This window comes from Erpetoichthys calabaricus, chromosome 15 (assembly GCF_900747795.2).
Source record: "Erpetoichthys calabaricus chromosome 15, fErpCal1.3, whole genome shotgun sequence".
NCBI classification, from domain to species: Eukaryota; Metazoa; Chordata; class Cladistia; order Polypteriformes; family Polypteridae; genus Erpetoichthys; species Erpetoichthys calabaricus.
Window position 1 is genome coordinate 57068567 of NC_041408.2, and position 16016 is coordinate 57084582.

Consider the following 16016-nt stretch of genomic DNA (forward strand, 5'->3'; position numbering starts at 1 on the left):
ATGTTTGGGAGATGGAGTCTGGAAATGCTGATACTGTACCGGTAGAGGGCGCTGTCAGGGGAGGACCTCCCTACTTTCTTTATGGCCACAGAAATGCTTCTTGAAAGACATAGCGTGGCATCAGAAGCATTCTGAGGTCTGGTCCACTGCCTCACATCACAGTGGGCAACACTCAACAGAGGACAGAAGGAGAAAAAATTGTCTATTATGTAATTGTGGCTGGTTTTTGGAAAGGTGATGGCAGCAGAAGTGCTTTGTTTAAAGAAATATTGTTTATTTTATCATAGTAATGTGTTGGGTATTACTGTGTCTTGGGTTTGGGACTCAGTGGCGCCCCTTGTACTCACACTGTTCATGTGCCTAATAGTTCTTGCTTTTAGTGACCTGCAACATTTCTGTGATGACAATAACTGAACAAATGATAACCTGAGCAGCATGAGCAGGTACTTGTTCTCTTCAGTTCATTACAAAGAATACTTTTTGAGCAAGTGTGTGGGACACATCTAATATTCATTTAACTTCTTTGCTGGCAGCAATTGCTTAACTTTCAAAACGTGGGCACTCTCTCCACATCTGCTCCACACCAAGAAGATTCTCCAACCTGGAACTGCACCAGGGATTACTGTACTGTAAGGGCTGAGAAGCTGTGATGTTCCACCATGCCACACTGTATTTGTAGTTGTGTCATTTTTTTTCCAGTCGTAGACTGTACGGAGCTGGAGCAGGTCCTGGAAACAATGAACACCTGTAGGGGGTACCATTTTGTTGAATTGCACATGAAAACAATCACACTGGGCCAGTTTAGAGCTACCAGTTGAGCGAAGAGCAGATGTTTGGCAAGTGAGAGGAAAACATGAGTCCTGGGAAGGAACACCATCTGTATTGCATGTCAAGTGTAATTGAAAAGAGTCCTGCTGTTTATACAAATTACTACTTGTTAATACAAAAACCGTCAGCCAGTAGTTTCTTCTTGGGTTTAAACTGCACGTGAGGAGCACTACAGCACAGCTCAGAAAACACATGGATGCCAATTGCACATTTCCCATTATACCCTTGTATGCTACCTCATCCAGTCTGGATATCTGGATATGTAACCTTAGTGACAAGAGCCTGTCCCTGATTGTATGTCGGGGTCCTGATCAGATAGATAGATAGATAGATAGATAGATAGATAGATAGATAGATAGATAGATAGATAGATAGATAGATAGATAGATAGATAGATAGATAGATAGATAGATAGATAGATAGATAGATAGATATTATAATTACATAATTACAACAGCGCAAGTGAGCAGAGAGCTGAGGAGACTTCGTGCCAGCAAAGCAGCGGGTCCAGATGGAGTATCGCCACGACTGCTGAAGGTCTGTGCATCGGAGCTGGGGGGTCCTCTACAGCGCATCTTCAACCTGAGCCTGGAACAGGGGAGAGTCCCGAGGCTTTGGAAAACATCTTGTATCACCCCAGTCCCAAAGGTATCACGTCCTAGTGAGCTGAATGACTTTCGGCCTGTTGCTCTGACATTACATGTGATGAAGACCATGGAGAGGCTGCTGCTTCACCACCTTAGGCCACAGGTTCAACATGCCCTTGACCCTCTGCAGTTTGCATATCAGGAGAAGGTGGGAGCAGAGGATGCCATCATCTATATGCTACACCGATCCCTCTCTCACTTGGACAGAGGCAGTGGTGCTGTAAGAGTTATGTTTCTAGACTTCTCTAGCGCCTTCAACACAATCCAACCTCTGCTCCTTAGGGACAAGCTGACAGAGATGGGATTAGATTCATACCTAGTGGCATGGATCGTGGACTATCTTAAAGACAGACTTCAGTATGTGCGTCTTGGGAACTGCACGTCTGACATTGTGGTCAGCAACACAGGAGCGCCACAGGGGACTGTACTTTCTCCGGTCCTGTTCAGCCTATATACATCGGACTTCCAATACAACTCGGAGTCCTGCCACGTGCAAAAGTTCGCTGATGACACTGCTATCGTGGGCTGCATCAGGAATGGGCTGGAGGAGGAGTATAGGGACCTAATCAATGACTTTGTTAAATGGTGCGACTCAAACCACCTACACCTGAACACCAGCAAAACCAAAGAGCTGGTGGTGGATTTTAGGAGGCCCAGACCCCTCATAGACCCAGTGATCATCAAAGGTGACTGTGCAGATGGTGCAGACCTATAAATATCTGGGAGTGCAGCTGGATGATAAATTAGACTGGACTGCCAATACTGATGCGCTGTGCAAGAAAGGACAGAGCCGGTTATACTACCTTAGAAGGCTGGCGTCCTTCAACATCTGCAATAAGATGCTGCAGATGTTCTATCAGACAGTTGTGACGAGCGCCCTCTTCTACGCAGTGGTGTGCTGGGGAGGCAGCATTAAGAGGAAAGACGCCTCATGTCTGGACAAACTGGTGAGGAAGGCAAGCTCTATTGTTGGCATGGAGCTGGACAGTTTAACATCTGTGGCAGAGCGAAGGGCGCTCAGCAGGCTCCTATCAATTATGGAGAATCCACTGCATCCACTAAACAGTATCATCTCCAGACAGAAGAGCAGCTTCAGCGACAGACTGCTGTCACTGTCCTGCTCCACTGACAGATTGAGGAGATCGTTCCTCCCCCAAACTATGCGACTCTTTAATTCCATCCGGGGGGGTAAACGTTAACATTTAACATTATACATAGTTATTGTCTTTTTTTCACCTGCATTATTATCATTCTTTAATTTAATATTATTTATTGTATCAGTATGCTGCTGCTGAAGAATGTGAATTTCCCATTGGGATTAATAAAGTATCTATCTATCTATCTATCTATCTATCTATCTATCTATCTATCTATCTATCTATCTATCTATCTATCTATCTATCTATCTATCTATCTATCTATCTATCTATCTATCTATCTATCTATCTAGATACTTTATTAATCCCCAAGAGGAATTTCACAGATCTGATCAGTCAGATCATTCAGTCGTTTAGTTTTATATAGCATTTTTCACAGTAAAGTACTATTACCAAATAAACAATACAGTGCAAAGGCAGATAATTATGTAGCAATACAAGATAATTCCTACCCCCAAAAATTATTGGCTAATATAAAAATAATACAGCTTGGACATCAGTTGAGTAGACTGGCATTAGATGTTATTGTCAGAGTCCTCATGATATGCTCTACCTACTGTACATCTGTAATTACAGACAGTACAGACTCTCAATGGGCAAAGCATTAGGAACACCTGTACACCTGCTTCTCCATGCAATCATTCAATCATGTGGCAGTAGCACAATGCATAAAATCATGCAGATACAGGTCAGGAGTTTCAGGTAGCATTCACATCAAATACCAGAATATGGTGTTACTCACATGTGCATGGGAGGCAGCTAAAGGGCCTGAATGACAGTAATTCCATGCTAAACCAGGGGGTGGCGGAGTGCACTAACTCTTTCTCTCAATCCTCTGCAGACCAGTTATGGGAAATTCTGCCTGGCCCTGATTACGCCACTTCTAGTTCCGGAGTCAATGACGCTACTTCTGGTTCTGGCTCCAAAGATGATGTCACTTCCGGCTCCGGGCACAATGATATAATTTCCAGCCCCAGAGATGACGTCATATCCTCTGGTCTCTCTAAAAACTGCCAAACCTTTTTTCCAACAAGGCAGTTCTCTACTGGACTCCAACCTATTCACATCTCTGTGATTATTGACTCCATTTTGCTGCCAGGGAATAATATACGGGTGGCTGCCCCAAACCATTTTTGTGGCTCTTTGTCGAATCTTTTGTGACAAAGGAAAAAATGTGATCTCAGGAATTTCAACTGTGGCTCGACTGTTGGGCTGGTATGAGTATTTCCGTAACTGCTGATCTCCTGGCATTTTCACATGCAACAGTCTTCACACTTGTAAAAATGCTGGCTGGCCTGTTAGTTCTCGATTTCTGCTGAGGCATACAGATGGTAGGTTCAAAGTCTGGTTCCAACAGCATTAATCTATGCACCCAACCTGCCTTGTGTCAACAGTCCAGGGTAGCTATGGTGTGGGGAAAGTTTTCTTGGCACACTTTGGGCCTGCTAAAACTAATCAATTATTGCTTGAATGTCACGGCTATACGAGTATTGTTGCAGACCATGTACATCCCTTCTTGGCCACAGCTTACCCATCTTCTAATGGATACTTCCATTATGATAAAGCACCATGTCACAAAGCAAAAAGTTGTCATAAACTGATTTCAGGAAAATTGCAATGAGTTCAGTATTCTTCAGTGGCCTTCCCAGTCACTGGATCTGAATCCAACAGAACATTTTTGGGTTGTGGTAGAATGAGAGATTGGGACGTTGAATGTGTAGCTGACAGATCTGAAGAGATCGTGTGATGCAATCATGTCAACATGGGCCAGAATCTCAAAGGAATGTTTCCAACATTTTGTGGAATCCATGCCATGAAGAACTGAGGCTGTTTTGAGAGTCTTAGTGTAGTGGTCCTAATAATATTGCTCAGACTTAGTGTAGTGGTCCTAATAATATTATTTAATGATAATATATCACCATTTAAGACAATTCAAGCGTGGCTCCTGCAAATATTTGGTGCTATCTAAACCAGTGTTGGCACCCCATCGAGAACTGGGTCCAGTCTTGCACTTAACCAGGATGGGCTTCAGTTGCTCATTTGTTCAGAGGATGGGTGGACAGCAGGAACTCTCATACCGCACCAGTACTGAATTCATCCAGTGACACGCACAAGCAAATCAATTAGTAAAATCCCAGTTTTTATAAGAAGTTAATCCACATTTGTGCTGTCACATATGAGCCAAAACAAGCAGAAGAAAAATATTTACTTTAAATGATGAGTTTATTTTCATCTGTCTCTGATAAAGCTGATGTCATTAATCATGCCCCATTTTTCCATTCCACTTCTGCCAGTTTTTCCCTTAATAAATGCATTTCCTCTAACAGTATGATTCAGGAACAGTCAGCCAGCACAAGGCATTGTGCATTATATGAAAATTATTTCTCACTGACACTTTGAATGATATGAAAATGATTCTTATATACTGTAGATACTGTAGCTTTATAATATCTGAAAAGAGTGAGTAAGGCAGCTCATCGGTATATAGACCTCTGCAACTTTTGATTTTCTGCTTTATAAAATACTAGCCATGGTACCTGTCGAAGACAGGTCATAAAAAATGTAAAAATATTCACTAACTCTTGCCCTACGTGTAGTTTTAGTGCCTTTCTATTGTATTCATGTGTGTCTGAACCTCTCTTTCTCGAGCACATTCCCTTAAAGCCTGCTTCTCAGACTTCATTGTTATTTTCGAGGCGCCTTTTTCACTTCCTGTACAGTTTTATACTTTCTGTCTTTAAGGGTGACTGCCTCAGCCTGCCTTGTACACCTTTCCTCCCTGTGTGTCTCACACACACGCTTCCTCTTTCATTGCATCACCAAAGCCAAACTGACCAATCACACCAAAGCCTAACTGACCCATTAGATTGCTCTGAGGGACTAGACGCACAGACAAGTCAAGTCAAGTCGGGGAGTATGCACTGGTACAGTTCATTGCCGCACCCACTAAATGATGAAACAACTTGGGATCCCGGTTGGCAACCCCCCCAGGCAGACACGCGGTCTTCTATCTGCCACAGCCACTCGGGTCCCCAACAATGAGGATCTTATGAGCCGGATCACCCTCGAGGAAATGCGCCACATGGCCGTAGTGCTGTAACTGACGGTCCCTCACAATGCAGGTAATGTCCCTCATTCAGGACTCCATGAGCAACTACTCATTCGAAACAAAGTCAAACCAATGGTACCCAAGGATTTTCTGGAGAGACACAGTACCAAAAGAGTCCAGTCTTCGTCTTAGGTCACTGGATATCGTCCATGTCTCGCAACCATATAGCAAGACAGGAAGCACCAGGACTCTAAAGACTTGGACCTTCGTCCTTTTGCATAGATATCAGGAGCACCACACACCCCTTTCCAGTGACCTCATGACCCCCATGCTCTCCCAATCCGTCTACTAAATTCATAGGAAGAGTCACCAGAGACATGAATGTCACTGCCAAGGTAAGTAAACCTCTTGACAAGGTCGACACTCTCCGCAGATCTTAGTGTTTTATTATATAGCAGATTGATAGTAGAAGCATTCTGCATGTTAACTAGGAGGGAAGATCAGCCTGGAAAGCCATAAATATTACTAGTAGTTACGTTTAGAATCACCACTAGAGGGCATCACATCTGGATTATATTTAAAAGGCAATAATTGGACACGGTCAGTCTGATTAAAGTGACCTGGAATGCTTGGAGAGCTGCTACAGCACACCGATGGAGGCTTTGTCCAGATTTTGGAAGTGGTTGAGGTATTTTTTGCATTTTGTTTTATCTGTTACATTACCAGTATCGGTAATTTCTGTGGTCTGGTAGCTACATTTGTGAAAAAAGTAAGTGAACCCTTTGGAATTCCCTGTTTTTCTGCTTTTATTACTAATAAAATTTGGTCGGATCTTCATCTAAGTCACAGTTACAGACAAACACAAACTGACTAAACTAATAACACACATACAGTTGCATTTTTTTTGTCTTTATTGAGCACACTGGAAAAAGGAGGTGAATCCTTAATTTTAATAACTTGTAGATCCTCCACCAAACATTTTCTTTAGCTGCTTGTAAGACTTCCACGTAAGGCTGAATTTTGGAGTGTTCATCTCTACAAACCTGTTTTAGTCCGTCAGTATTTCAGAGTTGTCTTGATTGCACAGGCCTCTTCAGGTCTTGACACAGCATGTCAGTTAGGTTTTGGCCATTCCAAAACACAAATTGTCTTGTTTTTCAGCCATTCTTTAGTCAATTGTGTTGCATCACCTAACCTCTGAGTCATGAACTGCTGCCATTACATTCATCTGTAAAATGTCTTGAAACATCTTTGAATGTATTGTTTGCTCAGTGATTACAAGATGTTCAAGCCCTGAAGCATGAAAGTAGGCTCAAATTATGATGCGCCCTCCACCATACTTCACAGCTAAGTAAGGTTTTGGTTTTGGTGTGAGCGGCCAAACTTAGCGTTGGCCATTTATGCCAAAATGTTCAACTTTTGCCTTATCTGTCCACAGAACATTTTCCCAGAAGTATTGTGGATCATCTAGGTGGTCTTGGGCAGACTTGGAACATAATGCAATGATTCTTTTGACAGGAGTGGTTTCATGTGGGGTGTCCTCCCATGAACACATTTCTTGTTCAGTGTTTTTGCTAATAGTGGACACATGAACAGAGACTTTCACATTTTGTAGACTTTTCTGGAGGTCATTTGCTGTTACCATTGGGTAACTCTTTTAGGATTGCCTTTTGTGCTCTTGGTGTGATCTTTACAAGACATTATCTACTAGATGAACTACCTACAGTCCTGAATTTTCTCCATTTATATGCAATTTGTCTTATGGTGAATTGATGAACACCTAGGTCTTTAGCAATGCTTTTGCAGCCTATTCCAGCTTGATGTATCCCCAGAAGGCGTCTTCTACATCCTGTAACAGATTTTTGGATCGAGGTATGGTTCATACTAACCAGTCTTTCTTGAGGAGAACAGATTTGTCAGAAACCAGGCTTTAATGGTGTTTATTTACAGAGACAGGCACCTGAGCAACACACACTTCCAATCTCCGTAATTAAAACACCATTTTCTAATTAAGTTTTGGAGAAGTCATTAACACAGAGACCACTTACTTTTCCCAGCCTGCACTTTCATTTACCCAATGTGCTCAATGAAGACATGGAAAATACAATTGCTTGTGTGTTATTAGTTTAGTCAGATTGTGTTTGTCTGGAATTGTGACTTAGATGAAGAGGACCCAATGGTGACCAATACTTGATAACCACGAGCAACATCAAAAATGTCCATAAAATAATCTCACATTCCCCGTGTTGCATAATCCACAAATCAAATCATCCAGTCATATGCTCACAACATATAAAGTAAATATTTAAGTCAGAGCTTGATTTTATCGTATAATTTCTGGTATTTTATCATGTCGGTCATAAAAGTCGAATGCGGAAAACTCATGCTATATGATATGCTAAAAAAAAATGTACAGTAAGTGTTGTATTTTTGAACAGGAGTATAAGTCAGGGTCTGATTTTATGATAAATTTTTCGGGTTTCAAGACCGACTTATACGCGAGTATATACTACATATAAAAAAAATAATTTTTGGGTGGAGTATTCCTTTAATTGAGATGACAGTTAACACGTCATCAATTGATGCATGCACAATGACAGGCTGCAACAGTAAAGGGGGGTCTTAAAACCAACACAAAATAATATCATATACATTGCAACTGAAATAAAAATCAAGTAGAACTAATTTCACAGAGATGAAATATGAACAGAAATATCTGTAATAAACTCATATGGAGCTCACCAAGGCTCCAAGGCAACACTACAAACTATGGGCCAAGAGCTAACAGGGTGGCTTTCCACTCACTAAGTCTGTTCAAATGTCTGCCAATTCCACTGCTGGTTACTTATGAAATGATGTTGTCTTTGGCAGCCTGGACCAATGGTTGTCAGTTTTGTCTTCATTCTTTTTTTACTTTGCTACTGTTCCCAGTAAATCAGTAGTATATCCTATGACCGATCCTGCCTTCTTGGCCAGTGTGTTGATTCGGTGGGCCTCATGTGAAGTGATGTTACCAAACCAGCACTCTTTTAGGATTGCCTTTTGTGCTCTTGCCATCACAGGCCATCACAGAAAGATGTCACTACCATCATTACAAGAACACAGTCTCCTAAGAAATGAGTCTGCTTTGCCCTTCCTTACATAGTTCTTCTGTTATTATCCAATAAAAAGTAGATGGTTCCAAGGGGTGCCATGACTCAGCATTGTGCAGCAGAGTGCTATAGGCCTGGAAGAATGATGGAAATCATTTCCTACAAATATAGACATACTGTATTTAGGAATATGAAAGGGCTGCTAGATGGAGTTCTTTTAGCTGGCACTACCGGGGCCAGACTTGAAATTCAGTCTGTAGTCATCACCTACTTAAGAGAGAAATTATGTCAAAAAATATGTTTCCTCAACAGAGTGTATCTAAAATTATCAAACAATATTCACTAAATTAAATACTTTTTAGTTTTGAAAGTAATATTTTCTTTATTTGTGTAGTCCTTTTTAGCTAAGATCAGTTTATTTTGATACTCAAAGAATGAGAAATAAGTCATAGCTTTTTGGTCTTGTGGTTTATTTGACACAGACACGGAAAAGTTTCTGGCTTACTTGTACATTTTGCAAGAGTCTGTTGGTATCAATCTACGCTTCCTGTTTTGGAACGGCACCAGTTTAAATGAGTGGAAAAAAAAGATGCGTTTCAACGTGAGTGAGGTCGGAGAAGCAGGGGAATCATTGAAAGAGACAGTCTGAAGTATAAACTTGATGGCCGAAGCCCTGAATAATTTTATGAGAAAATTGGAAGGAATCAAGGGACAAATAAATAAATGAACCCAGTCAATGAAATTATTGCTTTCATTACATCATTACTTTCATGTCTTAGTACTTTGAAAACAGCTGTAATGTTATTGTTATAAAATGAGCCAATAAAATGACTATTTATGTAGATAGATAGATAGATAGATAGATAGATAGATAGATAGATAGATAGATAGATAGATAGATAGATAGATAGATAGATAGATAGATAGATAGATAGATAGATAGATAGATAGATAGATAGATAGAAAGGGGGAGAGCATGCAGATTCCAGGCAGACAGAAGTTTACATTATAGCCAAGATTTCTGGAGGTGTGAGGAAGCTATTCTTTCCACTACACCATCTTTCACACTCTGTGTATTTAGCCATATGGAATTTATGTATCATTGATATTCATATTATCATGCTGGTGCCAAAATGTCCACATCCATCAAAGGCTTTCTGTTGTAATGGTTGTCATGGAAATATATGGGTGTCACTGACAGTTTGCACCTTTCCCTAGACCCGTTAATGATGGAATGGCTGAATGTGCAAGGCCGTCCAATGGTTCATGGGAAAGGGAGCACCTGGCCCGAAGGGCCAAACAAACTGTAAGAGGAGGAGCTGACCATATGTAAATCTTTGGCGAGAAAAAGATGAAAAGGAGAAGGGAGCACCAGACACAAAGGAGAATCAGACACCACCAAAACAACAAGAGGGAAAGTTACTCAACTCACTCGAAAAACTCAGGTGAACCCGGATTCATTTCTGTAAGAACCATTTTTCTGTATTTATGAATGAGGTGAAGTCAATTGGAATAGGACCTGACAGGACAGCATAAGCAATTGGGTAGTATTACATTTCCCAGAACAGGAGGTACGGCTTGGTGCATCATGACTAATGGTGGAAATTTAATGGACTCTGGTTTCATTCATTTGTTTTTCACATTTGTGTATTGGTGGTGTATGACTGTTTTTGTTTTGTGATTTGTACGGGGGTGGAATCACTGCAGTACACTACTATGTATACAGGGGGTTTGTTTGTTGTGTCCAATTCCTTATTTTACTGAATGTTGCCAATTCTTTTGTAACTCAACTTTGCTTTTGCTGGTGTGCTTCTGTACTTGTGGTGGTCTAGAAGGACAGTAGTGTTGGTCGCTCACGCCCGGGATCATTTCTTTATTTTTTTCTTTCTCCTTGCTGCATCTCTATGATGGCAGCGCATGTTATAATCATGCCGGTTTGGGAAGTGGTACACTGTAATGACCTCCATTCTTTTTGATTTTGATTGCAGTGTTTAGGATTTTTTCTTTAATATCTACTTTTTAAAATATTATTCTTACTTTTCTTTCACTGACTTTCTGTTGTGTCTTTGAGGAAATCATGTAGTACTAACATTACACCAGTGATATGGATGGCTTCCTACAGCAGTGCTACTGAAGTCCATAGGTCAATCAGGCTAGTCAGCTCTTCTAATTAAGGTCAGGTCAGGTTGGGGAACATGCACTGGTTCAGCATGTTGCTGCACCCACCACACGACGAAACAGCTCCAGATCCCAGTTGCCAACCCTGCAGGCAGACATGCGGTTCAGTCCCGCCCTCCAGAAATGATCAGGTAGTACATGGGCATCTCCTTGGCCTGCTCCAGCCAATCTGGTCCTCAACAATGAGGATTCTGTGAGCCCAATCACCCTTGGCGAATTGCGTCACATGGCCATAGTGCTGTAACTAACACTCCCTCACAATGCAGGTAATGTGCCTCATTCAAAACTCTGTGAGCAACTGCTCATTCGACACAAAGTTAAACCAGCAGTACCCAAGAATTCTCTGAAGAGACACAGTACCAAATGAGTCCAGTGTTTGTTTCAAGTCACTGGATAGCGTCCATGTCTCGCAACCATATAGAAAAACAGGAAGCACAAGAACTTTAAAGACTTGAACCTTTTCCCTTTTGTAAAGATATCAGGAGCGCCACACACCCCTTTCCAGCGACCTCATGACACCCCATGCTCTGCCAATCCATCTGCTGTTTTCATAGGAAGAGTCACTAGAGACTTGAATATCACTGCCGAGCTAAATAAACCTTTCGACAAGGTCGACACTCTTTGCACAGACAGACACACTGCTAATGGCTGTGTCCAAGAGATCATTAAAGGCCTGGATCTTGGTTTTTATCCAGGACACTCACAAGCCCAGACATTCAGAATGCTCACTCAGTCCCTCGAGATCCCTGATCAGAGTCATCATCAGCAAAGACAAGATCAGTCTTTCTTCACCAACAGATATCCCACAGCCTCTGAACCCCACGACCTTGCCCAGCAACCAGTCCATGCAAGCATTGAACAGAGTAGGAGCAAAAACACACCCCTGATGAACCTCAGAATCGACTGGGAAAAACACAGAGGTTCTGCCTTGAGTCTACACAGCATTCACAACACCAGTGTACAGGCCAGCTATGTTATCCAGCTACTTTGGGGGATCCCGCAAAGTCTCAAGATGTCCCACAAATCTAATCAATAACATTTTGGAATAAGCTTTAATGTCGGGGAAAAGGATACTTTTCTATTCTTGCTCCTTTTGTTGCTGGCTCTCTTTCTCTTGGATGGGGGTTGAATTTTGCTTTGATTTCTTAAATTTCACTTGACTGTATGGAATGTTATCTGTTTCTACTTAAAATCAATAAAAATATTTTAAAAAAAAAAGGATGCCCCACAGGACAACTTGATCAACTGAGTCGAACGCTTACGAAAATCGACAAAGGCTACAAAAAAAAATTATGCCGATATCCACACTTGCGTGCGATGAGAACCCTCAGTGCCAGGATGCAGTCGATGGTAGACTTCTTAGGCATAAACCTTCTAACTAAGATTTCTGTTTTAACTCAAATGTGAAAGTTTACCCCTGCTTGTTCTATATTTGTGATTGTGTCTAAATCTCTGACCCCTTAATAAATAATTGAATAAAACAATTAGAAATTGATTTCATTCATGAGCACATCATCACTGACCACAAGAATGCCAGTGCCCATTCCCTACTCTATATTCTTGTCTCTGTCTTACCATACAACAAACGCTAAATGAAATGATTTGCTGACTTGAAGGGTATCAGACATTAGAAATGCAAGAATAAGTATAAAAGACACTATCAAAGTGGGTGGGTTACAGTACCGAGTAACAGTAAATTGTGCTTTCAATCCTTGAAACTCACTCCTTCATCCTTCTCCTGCTAACCGTTGACAATGAAACCAAGGATGAGCTGGGCAAAGGAGGACACACACAGTCAGCAGAAGGTAGGTGCAAGTGCTCTGTGCTTTATTTACAAACAATAGTGTCCAAAGTGCAGTGCTTCAATTAACAAAAAGATGATCCATAAAAGTTGTAAAAATCTTTGAATTAAAAAATATTAAACAAACCAATAACAAAACCAGAATAAAACCAAACAGTCATTTGTTACTTTCTGCTCTGCATGAACTCAGTGCGTCTTTCACTATCTGTCTCCCCATCTCACCCAACAGGTTACTCCGCTGACTGAGATGCCTGCAGCGGCGGTCCTCACTTCTATCTCTTGTCCTGGCTTCCTCCCTTGGCGCCTGAAGGACCGCTCAGAGCTGGCTGCCCACTGGCGTCCATCACACTCTCCTAGCATCTTTGGGATCCCTAGGAAAGTCACCACTGCCATCGTACCTTCTCCCCCATAAATTCAGTGGGGAATGATCCTCCCTTGGAGAGCTGATCGCTCGCTCCTCCACAGGCTACCAACCACTCTGCCTCTTCTCCCTCATATTGCCTCAAGCAACCGATATTGCAGTTTCACTCACACAGTTCTCTTTTTCCTTGATTCTTCTCAGTAATATCCAAGATAAAAGAAAATAATTGGCTGCTCTCCCTGGAAGATATCTCCAATGTCCAATGCCTCTGCAGAGCTAGGAAAATCATTAAAGACCCTTCCCGTCCTGGCCATTCCCTGTTAACACTACTGCCCTTTGGCAGGTGGTACAGGAGCATTAAAAGTAGAACAAAAAGACTTGCACATAGCTTTTATCCTTGGGCCATGAGCATTTTACATTTCAAAACTCAAAGAAATGTTATAATATTTATTATGTTCGCTTTTTTGGGGGAGGATATGCATTTTTATATTATTTGCTTGTTGTTGTTTGTTGTTTGTTGTATTTGCACCATTTACATGTGCAGCATTTACAATTTCTTTGTACTTGTACAATGGCAATAAAGGTTTTTTAAAGCTAATTCTGATGCTTATCAGAATTTGGGAGGGAATAATGTCCACTGAGATGGTGGCTGGCATCATATGTACCACTACATTAATAAAAGAGGGAAGAGACACAGGCTGCGAGCGGTTCAAGACATGGGCTCAGAGGGCTCATGAGTGGAAAGCAAAATGTGAGTCCATATTGTTTTCATTTTATCAATAAAAATGTTTCGGTGGTGCTAACACAATTACAACAGTTTCTCTAAAAACCAGTTAGCATTTAAACATGATTAATTGTGGAAGAGCTTAAAGAGTTTGCTATTAGGACACTGCTGAAATAGCGGCTTAGCATTCGAATGTGAATAAAAAATTATAAATCACTAATTTTGAGCAGTAATAGCCATTTGCAACAACAATACTGTCTATGTTTTTAAATTAGTTTAATGAAGTCTTCATAAAAATATCGATTTATATCAAAAACATGAAAATTATCGTTCTGATTCTAAACTTTTAACTGGCAGTGTACAGTAAGTCAGCTTTCTATAGTGCAAAGAAGGTTTAATGTGCCTGTTAAGACTCTAGGATTTCCGTGCCATAACCCCACTGATCTGATCTTTTCTGAAATAGCAAATGGCTCTCAGTTTTATTCTTTATTTATTGATGAGGAGTTGACACTGCCTGTCATATCCCATTGCGCATGTTGAAATGGACAGCCGCATTTTCTATGAATATTTCATAGGATGTGTCTTTTGGCCTTTGAAAAGGCCATTCTTGAGAAGCAGGCTGTCTACCAGAATTCTGAAATTAGACAGACACATTTATTTGGGAAAAAATGAAAAACAGCAACAGAGAATCCTGGGAAAGTGAGAGCCTGTTTGCTAATGGGTCTATTAGCTGTACGTGCAACCTAAGGTCCAAAGTCAAATATTCATTGGCATGTTCAGTGCAACAGTTTGTGCTCTCCTCATGACTCAGGGATTGTGGCTTTTAAAAAAATGTATTGCTTTCGTCTGCTTCTGGACAATATCTCAAGAACCATCTTGGCTTTGGTGGAGAAGAAAATATTTTCATCATCTTCTTCTTTATCACTGTTTGGTATATTTTACTTGAGATTTCTGGTAATCTACCCCATTTATGTTGTGCTCCTTTGTAAAGTGTCTGATGATGCTACTTGTGTTTTTAGCGCTCTCAAACAGACTCTCAGCTTCTACCCCCAGGTTATTTCACTCAGCAGGGGGGCACATGATCACTGGAAATATGTTCATTAGAGATTGCAGCTTTTACAAAACAAAAAGTCGATATATACAGTGCTCTGCATAGTTTTTGGGACAAAGACACATTTTTCCTTGATTTTCCCCTCTGCTCCACAGTTTAAAATTACAAATCAAACAATTCAGATGAGATTAAAGTGCACATTGCACCCTTTTCATTTAAGGAGAATTTACATTTTGGTCACACCATGTAGAAATGACAATGCTTTTTCTACATTGTCCCACCATCTCAAAGCACCATAATGTATGGAACATAGCAATGGAAGGTATATTAAAGCCGTCATGATCGGAACTTTGTTGCACGTCTCTCTGTATCTCTCTATATATAAAATCCAATGTTGGTCTGTCCATCTGTCTTTCTGTATGTCTGTCCTATTTTCACGAGAGAACTACTTAACAGATTTAAATCGGGTTTTTTCTATAATTTGATTGAACATTCCGGTTCATTTTGTGACTGCTCTCATTGCGCTAATAATCATAGTTCGCTTACAGGAATGATTTATTCGTGCTAATCCGAGAGAGAGGCTGCAGGCCGAGGGGAGGGGGAAGCAGGACGTTAGGAATAGGGAGCCGGGCTGGGCCCTCCTCACTCACGTGCCAGCCTCCGTTCGAATTATTCTACCTGTCACCATTTTTGGAGCACACCTTGCCTCCACTTAGCTAGCGATACCTGTTTGTTTATTGATTTTTAAATTTTGTCCTGTTTTAAGACTACGTGGGCGGAGCCGCGGGGGACAGCTAGTATATTATAAAATAAAATATTATATCCTCCTCTAGAGATATGGCAGTGATTTTAAGATGAAGAAAGAAAAGAATACACTTAACTTCTTTTAATATCGACTGGACACTCACAATAATACAATTTTTGAAGGAAAGCTCTTGGCAAAAGCTTCATGACAGTGCAGGAGGCATGGTTCCTAAATACAGGCAGAAGTGATGTCTTCCATCTGTCTGTAGGTGAGCTCTAATGTTCAGTGTGCTTGCTAGAGCTTTACACTTTTCTCATCGTTTTTGTTTCCAAAATAAGAACATGCATTTGCCAACATGCAGACTACAATCTTTTGCTGAATTA